We start from the raw sequence: 15,420 nt of genomic DNA, 5'->3' as shown, positions 1-15,420 counted from the left end.
CGCTTCAAAAATACGCAATTGCGTATTTTAACTCAGAACAATTGTATAAAGCTAACCTGCGTTTTGCCTGCTTATTTTTAAGACTGATTCACGCAGCAAATACGTCAAGTGGGTTTGTACCCTTAAACCAAAGCAAATTTTCTCATAAGAAATCATAGAAATGCAGACAATTGGTTCCACACCCCAAGAATAATGATTTATTATTATGAATAACATGTAAAACAGATTAAACAAACAGTCATAAACAGCAGGATATGTGATATTATAAGTTACTGTACAGTAATGGAGAGGATGGGAAACACAAGGGCGGCCAGAGACAGCAGGGAGCATGAAGGAATGAGCAGGGAAGAAATGGGCACATAATGCAACACTCTCTGTCCGGGGAGAGAAGGGTTACAGCTATGAAGTGGTTACCTCTACAGTCTTGTCCCCTGATGTAAGCCCCAGCCTGAAGTGAATCTGCTATGATTTGGAAGGTGAGAGAGACTTCCTGGATCAGAGTACAGGGCTGTAGACCCCGCTATGCAGACCATTCCCCTCCTCCACTCGCGCTCCCACCCAGTACAGGGAGCTCTTAAACCAAAGCAATGCTCTTAAACCAAGTCACAATTTTGAAAAACTGTGAGCTCTTAAACCAAAACGCTCTTAAACCAAGTTGCTCTTAAACCAAGGTACCACTGTATATATATATATATATATATATATATATATATATTCTTTTTTTTTTTTTTTTTTTTTTAATTTTCAGTATATTATTCAGTGTTCTACAGTAAGTTTAATGTATTACAATTCTTCACCTATTCTCCTGGAGACAATGTGACAACAAGTCTTTAAAACTACAAATATATTCCTATATGCAGCTTGAGGTGTAGTCCATGTTACACTAGGCACTGCTGGGCTGATCTGGGTCTGCTAAGGCTCAGTAGTAAAGATGAGCACAGCTCATGAGTAAAGCTCGAGTCCGATCATTTGGCATTTAAACACCGGTGGCTGAAGAAGCCAAAAGGACATATTATCTAAGCGATTATCGGCAGTATTTGGACGATTATTTCCCTTTACTGACGATGATCGCTTGGTTAGTGTTAGGTAGTTAGGTAGTGTTAAAAGGCAACGATCAATCATTGTCTGTCAAAACAATGCTGATAGCGGCGGTCTGCTGGGCGTCACCCCGTGTAACTGGAGCAGCGGCAGCAATCCGCCACTGTCTCCTGTGGGTCACACTAAGGATCATCTGGGCAGCCCCACCCCCCCAGCTCCCCTTTCGCTGTTGGTGCGCGTAATAGCACAGACAACGAGCAGGGAACAAGGAGCAAGCAAGCACTGACTAGAAAAGGCTAGGCCCCATAGCAAACTCTTGTTTGGGCCCCCCCTATACCACTGTAGGTACTCTGCAGAGTAGATAGCATATGATAGGTATCTTCCCTGGTATCCCTCTCCCCCAGTAGATAGTGCCCCCATGGTAGATACCTCCCCTAGTGTGTCCCCCCCATACATAGTGTCCCCCAAAATAGACATTTTCCCTTTTATCTCCACCCCCCCCAGTACATAGTGTCCCCCAATTTCCTTGGTAGTATAATGAGAAATCAGGGGGCCCAATGTATTGCAGGGGTGGGCCCCCAGATGTGGTGGGCCCCATAGCGACTGCTATGGCTGCTATGGTGATAGTTACGCCCCTGGTTAAATAGTTAATATTCCTGCTCATTACATATATTGTACATGTTACATTGACATCATGTTCCTTTTTGTATCTGAATATGTTCCTTATTCTTCCAAATAACTGACTGGTTTCATAATGATGCTTTTCAGGAAGGTGCTCCTGATGGCATTATAAACATAATCCAGGATGATCTGAACAAATTAATTAAGGAAATTCTGGTAATTATTCTGAGCCTTCTATGTCTATACGTCATTTCTTTAAGAGCATTTTCTATGGGCCCTTTTACACAGGCCAAGCAGGTCCCTATACCCAGCGCTGATGTTATTTGCCTCCCGCGGCTCTCCCATCAGTTACAGTCTGAGCTGCACGGCCGATTCATTTCATCATTGTCGGCTGCACGTCCTGTTACCTCGGCCGATGTGCGGCTGATGAAGATGATTGTAATATCTGCATAGGAGTATCAATCAGCTGACAAGCAAGTGTTCTCTTGTCCATCAGCCGATCGCTGGTCAATTATCCTATGAACAGTCAGTAAGAACAGAAGTGTAAGAAGGGCCCTGACACTGTGGAGTGTATCGGGACCTACCTCAATCTGATGACATCAGAAGAGTCAGAGCAATTTATATAAAGATTCATAATATTCATGAATTTGGCTGTTGGGCACCCTTAGGCTATGTTCCCACACAGTATTTTTGCTCAGTATTTTGCAACTAAAACCAGGAGTGGTTTGAAAGCACAGAAAGCCTATGTTCACATTGTTGTAATTGAATTTGATGGTCACCAAGAAATGGCAAAAAAACAGCCGTTATTTCAAAACAATGGCCATTGTTCTAAAATAAGAGCAATTATTTTCCATTAAATGTCGGCCATCCATTCAATTTCAACAGTGTGTGAACATAAAAGCAAAATACGGACGTAGTTTTGGGGTAAAAATGCAGCCATATTTTCAATTTAATAATGCGCCCCATTGAAGTCAATGGGAAATTGATTATAACAATCAAAATAATGGACATGCTCATTAATCACCACCCGCTTTTGCAACAAACAGAAACTTTTCCACCTGTTCCACCTTTTCTAATAAAATGATACCTGTATCTTGGTGTTATATTACCGTGTGGGAAGAGATTGTAGATTTTATAAGGAATACCACTATAGAAAATTCACATTTTTCTGATTCCAGATGATTAGGATTATAAACAATACGTTTTCTTTTCTTTTTTTATTAGAAGGATGCAGGTATTGAGGGCACTTTGGACAATCTGTGTCTTGTGGTAAGAAATCGAGTTCCCGCACAGACTTCTTTTGTGCTTTATATTTAAATTTACTAAACAGGCCTTTTTTTATGTAGGTTTACATCACATTTTAAATCATAATATGGTTATCAAGAGGTTGTGTATCATAGACAATTAGCTGATCTGCAGACTACAGGACTTCACATAGCTGTGTATGGCCATGTTCACACACCGCCTTTCTTTGGCAATTTGACAGACGTTTTTTAGGGCGGCTGTCACTTTGAGCCCATAACATGTTATTTAATAATGGCGGCTAATATTGCACAAGTCCGTTTTTTTTAGGACAGCCGTCGATTGAATGCCAGATAAATATTTATTACAAGCGGTGGGCCGCCTCATTTACATATATTATAATAAAAGTTCAAAGTTCTCGAACATATCGCTGAGGATAAAGGTAAGAAAATTATAGGGACATATGGGCAAGTTAGAAGCTTTAAGTTTCCCGTTAAACTAATAAAGTGAGATGTCAGCAGTCACTAGCTGCCGCTCACTGCTCTCCTTATGGTGAAAGAGGAAGGTGACATCTTTTAATAGTGTCCTGGGGCACTAGGTATGGGGGCTCTCTCTGGCAAGGGCATTGTATATGGGGCACTCTCACACTGGCATTGTATATGGGGCACTCACACACTGGCATTGTATATGGGGCACTCTCACACTGGCATTGTATATGGGGCACTCACACTGGCATTGTATATGGGGCACTCTCACACTGGCATTGTATATGGGGCACTCTCACACTGGCATTGTATATGGGGCACTCTCACACTGGCATTGTATATGGGGCACTCTCACACTGGCATTGTATATGGGGCACTCTAACACTGGCATTGTAATGCCACACAGCACATATTATTGAGCACAGAATATAATTTATTATGGGTTAAAGATCTGATAGTATAATTGTATGATTTTCATGATTTAAATACTGTCATGCAAATGTATGTTTTTTTTTCTCACTTATTCATCTTAATGAATTCGTTTTTGTTTTTTTTTGTTTTTCAACCAGAATAAAGCAGCTAAACCACTTAATAAACTCCTCGGACTGGGAGGCGACGGCAAAAAACTCCTTTAAAAGATAATGAGAACGAATGTATGTATGCCCCCCCCCCCCAATTTGGGGGATAGTCACATGGCTTATATAGAGAAATGACACAGGTTCTTCAAATCCAGCCTAAAATCTTACAGCATTGCTCAGATAAGGATAAAACTTTCAGATATTTTACCTACAATGGAGGTTAGACTTATTGCTCTATAGTCTTGGTCTCGGTCTTTATTATTGAGGCCACATTGGCTTCTCCCTATTCTTGTAATGCAATCCTCAATAGTAAGGAATAAGGCTTTGCCTATCCCAGTGAATTCTTGTCTAGCCAGTGACTTATCTATTTCTCTATTGATACCGAATGAGAATAAAGTCTCCTATATCTTATTCAGTCATTGCTGTCTGATATATTCTACCTTGTAGTTGAACCATGTATCATGTACCAAAGAAATAACACGCATGATGTAATGTGATAATTTACTCTTTTCTTTTTTTTTCTTTTTTTTACAGACATCAGACTCAACTTAGATATTAGAAACAAAATCATTAATCTGAAATGAAATCAATGTCAATCTTGAAAGATTACCTTTCATCTATATTTTATGAGAGTGTCAATCTTACCTAAATTTTCCTCACTGTGATTACCAAATAAATTTACTGCATATCAATGTGCTGTCTTATTCCTGATGTCTGATAACTGAGAACATATACACAAAGGGTCTGGGTCCGGTTTGTGTTATAAAAAATATCTCAGCTTTCAGCCTTTGTTCTCTGGGGATCCGAACAACCAGCAGGAGCCTTCACTGCATAACCCACAAGGCCAGAGCGGGAGGTCTGTGTCAGCCATAGTGGATATGTTAATAAAACTAGATTTGCATTTCCAGGGAAATACAAAGTGCTTGAAAAGAGCGCCCCTTTACCAGCTTCCCTTTAAGAGATACTTTAACCCTTGATACCCTCCCTTTAAGAGCGACTTTGGTACAGTCCCTTTAAGAGCAACTTTGGTACAGTCCCTTAAAGGGAACCTGTCACCCCCCGTGCCGGGGTGACAGGCTCTCGACCCCCAGTTAGAGCCCCCTATACTCACCTAATCCCGCCGGGTCCCGCTTCTGGAGGTGGTCGGGTGATGAAGATCTCAGCCGCTGCAACCCGGCACGCGCGCTGAGAGATGAGTCCAACGCTCATAGAGAATGACGGAGCGATGGACTCTCCTGTCATTCTCTATGGGTGTTGGGCTCATCTCTCAGCACGCGTGCCGGGCTGCAGCGGCTGAGATCTTCATCACCCGACCACCTCCAGAAGCGGGACCCGGCGGGATTAGGTAAGTATAGGGGGCTCTAACGGGGGGTCGGGAGCCTGTCCCCCCGGCACGGGGGGTGACAGGTTCCCTTTAAAGATCGACTTTGGTAACAACGCTTTGAGTAACCTATATACTGTCCCTTTAACACCAGCTTAAGGACTATCCCTTTTAAAAAGACTTAGGTACCATCCTTTGAAAACCAGCTCAAGTACTGACCCTTTAAGGGCGACTTGGGTACCGTCCCTTTAAGAAGGACTTGGGTACTGTCCCTTTAAGTGTGGCTTGGGTACCGTCCCTTTAAGAGCGGCTTGGGTACCGTCCCTTTAAGAGCGGCTTGGGTACCGTCCCTTTAAGAGCGACTTGGGTACCGTCCCTTTAAGAGCGACTTGGGTACCATCCCTTTAAGAGCGACTTGGGTACCGTCCCTTTAAGAGCAGCTTGGGTACCGTCCCTTTTAAGAGCGGCTTGGGTACCATCCCTAAAGAGCGTCTTGGGTACCGTTCCTTTAAGAGCGACTTGGGTACTGCCCCTTTAAGAGCGACTTGGGTACCATCCCTTTAAGAGCAACTTGGGTACCGTCCCTTTAAGAGCGGCTTGAGTTTCGTCCCTTTAAGAGCGACCTGGGTACCGTCGCTTTAAGAGCGACTTGGGTACCATCTCTTTAAGAGCGACTTGGGTACCATCCCTTTAAGAGCGACTTGGGTACCGTCCCTTTAAGAGCGACTTGGGTACCATCTCTTTAATAGCGACTTGGGTACCATTCCTTTAAGAGCGGCTTGAGTTTCGTCCCTTTAAGATCGACCTGGGTACCGTCCCTTTAAGAGCGACTTGGGTACCATCTCTTTAAGAGCGACTTGGGTACCGTCCCTTTAAGAGCGACTTGGGTACCGTCCCTTTAAGAGCGACTTGGGTACCATCCCTTTAAGAGCGAATTATGTAATGCCCTTTTAAGAGCGGGCTGGGTACCCTTTCTTTAAGAGCGAGTTCGGTACCGTTCCTTTAAGAGCAACTTATGTAATGCCACTTTAACAGCGACTTGGGTACCGTCCCTTTAAGAGCGACTTGGGTACCATCCCTTTAAGAGCGAATTATGTAATGCCCTTTTAAGAGCGGGCTGGGTACCCTTTCTTTAAGAGCGAGTTCGGTACCGTTCCTTTAAGAGCAACTTATGTAATGCCACTTTAACAGCGACTTGGGTACCGTCCCTTTAAGAGCGACTTGGGTACCTTCCCTTTAAGAGCGACTTGGGTAACGTCCCTTTAAGAGCGGCTTGGGTACCGTCACTTTAAGAGTGACTTGGGTACCGTCCCTTTAAGAGCAACTTGGGTAACGCCCCTTTAAGAGCGACTTGGGTACCATCCCTTTAAGAGCGACTTGGGTACCATTCCTTTAAGAGCGTCTTGGGTACTGTTCCTTTAGGAGCGACTTGGGTACTGTCCCTTTAAGAGCGACTTGGGTACCGTCCCTTTAAGAGCGACTTGGGTACCATCCCTTTAAGAGCGAATTGGGTACTGTCCCTTTGAGAGCAACTTGGGTACCGTTCCTTTAAGAGGGACTTGGGTACTGTCCCTTTAAGAGTGGCTTGGGTTTTGTCCCTTTAAGAGCAACTTGGGTACCGTCCCTTTAAGAGCAATTTGGAAACCTTCCCTTTAAGAGCGAATAATGTAATGCCCCTTTAAGAGCGGGTTGGGTACCCTCCCTTTAAAGGGCGAGTTGGGTATCGTTCCTTTAAGAGCAACTTATGCAATGCCACTTTAAGAGCGACTTGGGTACCGTCCCTTTAAGAGCAACTTGGGTACCGTCCCTTTTAGAGCGGCTTGGGTACCGTCCCTTTAAGAGCGGCTAGGGTATCGTCCCTTTAAGAGCGGCTTTGGTACTGTCCCTTTACGAGCGACTTATGTAATGCCCCTTACATAGCGACTTGGGTACTGTCCCTTTAAGAGCGTCTTGGGTAGATAGCACACCTCACACCGCCAAGGGCTTTGAAACACAGTTTGAACGGAGTCTGTGCGCAAAGCGGTTCGGGCTGTATTAATCGCAGAAAAATGGCTGGAAGAAAAAGAAACGGAAGAAGAAGAAGAAGTATACGGATGACAATATAGTGCTTTTTTAAGCACTATAAAAATAGATGGCGCTTCTGTGGTAGGCCAGTTAGTGTTTGCCAGTCAGCTCAGCCAGTGATGTTATAGTTGTGACGCCAGTGCTTGTCCAGCACACAAATGTGATGTTGGTACCTGCTTGTTTGTGTGGCTGGCTGTGTTCCCCAAATGGTTGGTAACCTGCTGGGTTGTAGGGGGGTCCCTTGGGCTCTTGTCACAGCAGTCCTAATTGGCAACTGACCCACCCGGACTGTTGGTACCCCCACCCACATAAAGGGGAAAAATAACCCAAGGTGTACGGTGCTGTGTGTATAGGTGCTGGTGCGTACAGATGATGACAGAGTCTCGGTGATGTAAAAATAGAACAGATTTACTGTAAGGCTTCTTAGTCAAACAGCACACATTTCACAAAATAGATAAAACTTTACACAGACTTTAGTGCTTGACCTTGTGCTGGCGGAGGTGCTTGAGAGTAGTAAGAGAAAGAGAGGTAATTGTAGCGGTGCTTGAAAAGTAGAGTAGGGGAGAGGAGTTGGCCAGAGGAGTCCCAAACCAGTGTAGCTGTGTACTCTGCTGGAACCTGGAGAAATACTTTGTAGTCAAGTGTTCACTTATATTTGTGTATAGACATTGGTCTGACCACCTTCTGCCCTACAGTTGTTAGCTACCCGTCCTGTCACAGTAATACAAGCCCCAGCCATGGTTATCTGGGTGTAGCTAAGTGTCTGGGATGTCCCAGTTACCTACACTGCGCAATTGGATACGTAGGCCTTCAGTACTGGCTGTTTTGTCCTATCGAGGCTAGTTTTTCTTGTGCTCAGGATACTGCCCTGCTCTGTGTAGATGTGTTCTTGGCGTGGGCCGGGTGTTCCTTGGTTACCTCTCCCTCTAAAGTGCTTAGCACTGGATACTAAACGTGGTAGGAATAATAAAAGAACTGGTTGTCTCCTGCTGCATCTATACACTATTGTATCTGGACTAAACTGCACTGCTTACTTCCTCCCACATGGAGCTAACTCCTCCTACTGAGGGTGAGTGTGTAGATAGCAGGGATAGGCAGAAAGAGAAAGCACCTCCTATAGGTCAGTAATAAACACATGGCATACATCAAACATTAACCCAATACTGACTTCAGCTGTGCAATACATGGACATATAGAAAACACCGACACCTAGTGGCAAAAGTTTAGAATACCTCATCACCACTTAACCTGGAGTGAGAACTTTGCAACAGGTGCATAGAACACTTAATAGTGGGACACCACACTACTGCATGTCTGCGTGCTGGTGGGGGGGATATTTAAGTCCAGCGCAGAAGATCCTGATCTTGATAAATCTCCTCAGCGAATCTCCAACCTGTTCAGGGAATTTTATAATGATAGACATCACTCAGTAAAGAAGACGTGGACACATGGATAAAAAATCCACAGCAACTCTGCACAAAAACCAGCGCAGATTCTGTAGCTTATTAGTTATTATTATAACAGTTGCAGACTTGCTGTGGAAATGCTGCAAATATTTTATGGAATTTTACAAACCGATCTTGTATGAATAATTTGCAATAAATATGAATATAAGGCCGCAGGCCTGTACTCACCCTGCGCTGTCCAGTAATGGAGGGGACACCTGGGTGGTCACAAGGAGAATGTAACAGGTCCCAGGTATGGTATTGGAGGTTTCCAGCATATAGGTGTCTTACTGGTGAGATATAGAGTGCAGATCTTTATAGATCTTTATTGATGGTTCTGCTGGTATGAATGGTGGTGGTATTCTGGGTCACTCCAGTTCGACCCAATCAATTTCTTTGAAGAAAGAATGAGATCTAATGCAGCCATGTCCCAGTATTCTCTCTGGGTCTTCACACAGCAGCTCCTTAAGGGTAGTTTCACACCTACCGGATCCGCAGCGGATATCACGCTGCAGATTCGCAGCGTGATCAGCTGCGGATCCAGTACCATTCACCCCTATGATAGCACATACTCGCAGCGGGATTGACATCCCGCTGTATGTGCTTTAACCCCCTGCCGCCCGCAGCCCCACCGCCGCATCCCCGCCTCCTGCAGCCCCGCCGCCGCCCGCATCCCCCATCGCCACCCCCAGTAGCCCCACCGCCGCCCGCATCCCCCATCGCCACCCCCATCAGCCCCACTGCTCGCTGCTGAGAGCATACATTACCTGCTCCTCAGCGTGGCTACAGTGAGGCTCCCGGCCCTGGTCCTGTTCAGCCGATCAGCACACGGCAGCACTGATCGGCTGAGCGGTACTGGAGCCGGGAACCTCACTGCAGCCGCGCCACCGAGCAGGTAATGTATGCCCTCGGCGTCGGGCGTCGGGCTGCGGGGATGGGGGTGGCGATGGGGGATGCGGGCGATGGGAGATGCGGGTGGCGATTGGGGATGCGGGCGGCGATTGCGGATGTGGGCGGTGGGGCTGCAGTTGGCGGGATGCGGGCGGCAGGGGATTAAAGCACATACAGTGGGATGTCAATCCCGCTGCGAGTATGTGCTATCATAGGGGTGAATGGTACTGGATCCGCAGTGGATCTCGCTGCGAATCCGCAGCGTGAGATCCGCTGCAGATCCGGTAGGTGTGAAACCACCCTTAAGATGTCTTCAGAATTGCTCTTAAGATGGTATCTCTTCAGCATACCACCCAAGTGTCCCTCTTTCGGAGCAACAGTCCTTACTTTTGACCCATGTCTCTCTGTCCCTCTTTGCCCCTTACGTGTCCTTCTTTTTGAGCTAGTAATTAGATTTGAATTAAAGTGTCATTGTCTTTATAACTTTCAAACTCTAAATAAACAGTAGATGTGATATAAAGCAAGTTTGCGATTTATATTCATTATTTGTTTTGTTGTTAGCATGCTGTAAAACAAAGCTGAACTTACCAGAAATCCAGGTCCAGTCTCCTGAAGGCAGATTTTCTGACTTGTGCTGGTTGAGACTAAACACAGGAATTCCGGCCAGTACAGAGAGTCACGGCTCATTGTGTCCATCAGTCACATGACTGCCTTCTCTCTGTGAGCGCTCAGATGGCCTGGGATACACAGCACTTGCTGTTTTCTGTGTTCTTTGAGAAAAAAAGAGTCAGAAAACAGGAAGTGCTGTGTTTTCCATGATAACAAAAATAATAATAATAATAATGAGTGTAAATTGCAAATTTGCTTTATTTCACATCTACTGTTTATTTGGATTTTGAAAGTTATAACGACAGTGACACTTTAATTAACTTTTTATGTTGCTCTAGAAAGAGTCTGGTTTCTTACAGTATAATAAACCCAAACTTGCATATTATTCCATCATATGGTGCAAATTGGATCTTAAAAATTGTTATATTCAGATGAATCATGTGACATTATGGTCCCTTTCACACATAATTTCCCACATGCAGACTCACACCCCACACACACAGCTGTAGGTGTTACGCCTCCATTTTGGGGCCATAATCCGTACCATAAAAAATTATTAAGCCATTCCGCGTTAAGGTCACCCGCTTGACAGGGGGTCCCTGCAAAGATGGACAGTTACTGAAACGCATTCATAATCGTGTCCGTGGTTGCAGGTCTGAAATTACAGACAGGGTTACTGATGTGTGAATGGGATGCAGTCACACATACAGGATCTGCTGCAGATTTGCAGATATTGGTTTTGCTAAATGCATCAATCTGCAGCAGATCCTGGATGTGTGGATGCATCCTTGAATTAAAAAGTATAGAAATGTCTGCAAGATTTTCCTACAGTGAACCACAAGTGTCCCTCTTTCGCCGTCCAAAAAGTTGGGAGGTATGCTTCAGGATCTCTTAAGGATGATAGTGGATTCAGGGCAGCTCTCACTGCTGGGTACTGGCCTGGGCTCTTGGTCTTTCATGTCCTCAGCATTTGACCCACTCTTCCTGATCATCTTCTGGGGTCCATTCACGCCGTTGTCTAATCTCTGCCTCTTTCTTTGGTCTTTATTACCTTTGCTGCCATGCTGCACCTCTGGGCAAGGCTTCTTTTCAGAGCGGCCTGATGACCTTGACTCCAATACTTATGAATAACATATTTGCCATTCACTAACATGTAATAACAGAGTTCTGCATTGTTAGAAAACTTAAAGCGACTCTGTACCCACAATCTAACCCCCCAAACTTGTACCTTCGGATAGCTGCTTTTAATCCAAGATCTGTCCTGGCGTCCGTTCAGCAGGGGATGCAGTTATTGTCCTAAAAACAACTTTTAATACTGCAGCACTGTGTCTAACGGCCGGGGCTTACATTTGTATATGCATTAGGCTGGTACACCCTCTCTGTCCTTCCTCCCCACCCTCCTCATCATTAGGAATGCTCCAGGCAGATTGCTTCCTATTCCCCACCTGTGTGTATAATGAGCATGGGCTGGATCGTTAATACACCTGTGCAAAGCTCAAACAGCAGTAAATGTTCCTGGATCATTCCTAATGATGAGGAGGGTGGGAGAAAGGACAGAGAGGTGGTGCCAGCCTAATGCATATACAAATATAAACCCTGGCCGTTAGACACAGCGCTGCCGGATTAAAAGTTGTTTTTATGACAATAACTGCATCCCCTGCCGAACGGACCCCAGGACAGATCTTGGATTAAAAGCAGCTATCCGAAGGAACAAGTGGTTTGGGGGGTCAGATTGTGGGTACAGAGTCGCTTTAAATAAAATTTGGAGAAAATGTGACTAAAATCCCACAGGAACTAAAAGGAACAGTTTTACCCTGGACCCAATTATCAATAACATCAGCATCAAACGTTTTAGGGGAGATTTATCAAACATGGTGTAAAGTGAAACTGGCTCAGTTGCCCCTAGCAACCAATCAGATTCCACCATTTCATTCCTCACAGACTTTTTGGAAAAAGAAAGGTGGAATCTGATTGGTTGCTAGGGGCTAGGGGCAGCAGTGTCCTAACAACAGCAACTAGATTACAGGTGTAAGGGCCAGTTTACACTGAGTAAATTTGGCGGAATTCCCCGACGGAGCGCTCTCCACTACAGAATCCTACCTGTCTTAGTGTCAAACAGCGTCTTTATGGGAGGGCCTGCGCGCCTCCGCTCTCCGCTCAAAGAATTGACAAGTCAATCCTTTCAGCGGAGAGCAGAGTAGAGCGAGCCCTCAGATAGAGTCTCCGTTTGACACAGAGGCAGGTGGAATTCTGCCAAATTTGCACAGTGTGAACTGGCCACAATGGTAAAAGAGATTGCAGTAATGTATTATATCAGGTCCAGCGTGTACCATACAACAGGCAGCCAATACCAGTATCCTCATAATAATATCACCCTCTTCTAGATAAATGATGTTAGTCCTGGACCCTCTACTAGATACATTGGGGCTGATTTACTACTATTACTACTACTGTTGTCCCGTCAGAAGAATACTGGGTTTTGTTAATTTCTCCCTGGTGGTTTAGTGTTCCACCTTCTTTACAAATAGTGTATGGTACAAAATTTCCCAAAATCTTACCAACTTGTCTTTTTGTCCAAAAACCCGAAAAGTGGGTATACCAGGAGAAAGAGACATTAAATGCTCCTAAGAGGAAGAGAACATCAGATGACCTTAATTCCTACCACCAGCATTCCTTCAGTGCCTTCTATTTCATCCCAGCTCGGCTGAAAACATACATTGTATTACTGTGGTTGGGTCATGTGACCACCAGAAAACTGCACCCTATAAAGTATAGACAGGAGTTCAGTGCCATTGACTTCTTGTGAACTACATGATGACATAATTACCAATCAATTCCCTCCTGGCGCATTAGATAATTCCTCTCCCAACTCCACAGGTGGGCCCAATGTGAATGAAATATTCACAAAAACAGCATTTGTGAATATTTTTATGTGAATCCGAACAATCTGCATCAAAAAAGGGATTTTAGCCTTATAATAAATGTCTCCATTTGTCCCTTCTATACCGCTGACGATATTATATCTGCACAAGAGATACACATCGGGGGACATTTATGAAGTCCGGTGTTTTTTTGTTTGAGGACGGAAATGTTCCAACTCACGGCTGTGGATTTCCATGCGGTCCCGTACGAAGTACTTATTTCAGCCAAATTGAACTTGATTTTTCAATCCAAAAGGTTCTGTGAGTTTTATTGGGCTGGGCGAAGATTTCCAAGTAAATGACCTGTTTCAGATCGCTTCGAAACAAGCTAGGGAAGCATAACTCTACTACGGGCGTATGTTCGCGGTTCGTATGCATCCGGCGGCATGTCGATTTTTCCCACGCCCGTAGTTTCAGCCGCACATGTACTTCGGCGTACGAAATGCGGCCGGACTCATACGCAGTGTGAACATAGCCTGATACTGCTATCTCCTTTGTGTAAGCTGACAGTGAGAAAATTATTACAGCATTATGGGGACAGACATCTTATCTGAGCTTTTTTTAACATTCATTAAAGATATGCTTTACAGCATGCCCCATGAACTATGGGAGAGTTTTCTAGGCATGCTCTGTGACCTATGTAAAGGTTAATGAACAGGGAGTGGGGAGGCCTCAGGTTACAATATTTTCAACATACAATGGTCCTTTCTGGACCATTGTAACGTTGTATGAAACTTGGCTGAATGAAACTGGATTTCTTTCACTATGGATGCTGTTGGCTGTTGAAGGCCCCAGACTACATGGCCCCTTCAAACCGCTAAATGGCTTGGAGGTGCCAAGAGTCTTTCCCTATTAATCTGATATGGCTGGCCTATTCCTAAGGATAAACTTGGAAAACCCCTTTAAAGCGACTCTGCACTTACAATCTCTGTCTCCCCCCCGCCAACCACTTGGAATAGCTGTTGTTAATCCAAGATCTGTCCTGGGGTCCGTTCGGCAGGTGATGCAGTTATTGTCCTAAAAAAAAAACTTTTAAACTTACAGTCCTGTGTCAAATCATCATGGTCTAGGCCTGCCTTGCCTCTCTGTCCCTCCTCCCCACCCTCCTCATCATTAGGAACAACCCAGACAGGATCAAGACTTGTCTGATCACTGCACATGTGCTGGATCGTTAAGGCACCTGTGCAGTGTCCAGACAAGGGACAGATCTTAAAAGCTAAAAGATTAAAAGCAGCTATCCGAAAATACAAGCAGTTTGGGGGGGGGGGGGGGCAGAGTCGCTTTAACCTCTTAAGGACATAGGACGTACCGGTACGTCCTATGTCCTCACTTGCACTTCAAAGCGGGGCCGCGCGGCGGCCCCCCTTTGAAGTGCCGCGATCCCGGGTGCCGCGTGTAGCCCGGGACCGCCGCTATTAGCGGGCACGGTCTGATCGCCGTGCCCGCTAATTAGCTAATCGGAGGCAGCTGTCAAAGTTGACAGCTGCCTCCGATTACCGGAGGCAACGTTTCCCTGGTGTCTAGTGGGGGAGATCGCTCCTCCGGGACCTTGTCCCGGAGGAGCGATCTCCGTTACTGATGCCGGCCGGGGACGCGTCCAAGATGGCGCCGTCCTCGGCTCGGCACTCGTTTACTTCCGGCTGCAGCAGCCGAAAGCAAACGAGTGCCGATCTCATGGATCTCTGCAGCATATCTATGCTGCAGAGATCTCAATGAGAGATCCAAGTGTATATACTAGAAGTCCCCCAGGGGGGCTTCTAGTATAAGTGTAAAAAAAAAAAAAAAAAGTGTTGTTAATAGTAAAAAGCCCCCTCCCCTAATAAAAGTCTGAATCACCCCCCTTTTCCCAGGTTTTAAATAAAAGTAAACAAATAAATAAATAAATAAACATGTTTGGTATCGCCGCGTGCGTAATCGCCCGAACTATTAATTAATCACATTCCTGATCTCGTACGGTAAACGGCGTCAGCGCAAAAAAATCCCAAAGTGCAAAATTGCGCATTTTTGGTCGCATCAAATCCAGAAAAAATGTAATAAAAATCGATCAAAAAGACGTATATGGGCAATCAAGGTACCGATAGAAAGATCACATCATGGCGCAAAAAATGACACCTCGCACAGCCCCATAGACCAAAGGATAAAAGCGCTATAAGCCTGGGAATGGAGCGATTTTAAGGAACGTATATTGGTTAACAACGGTTTGAA

This window comes from Dendropsophus ebraccatus, chromosome 8 (genome assembly GCF_027789765.1).
Source record: "Dendropsophus ebraccatus isolate aDenEbr1 chromosome 8, aDenEbr1.pat, whole genome shotgun sequence".
Classification (NCBI taxonomy): Eukaryota; Metazoa; Chordata; class Amphibia; order Anura; family Hylidae; genus Dendropsophus; species Dendropsophus ebraccatus.
The sequence above is the reverse complement of the archived record's forward strand: the minus strand, read 5'-3'. Positions refer to the sequence as shown.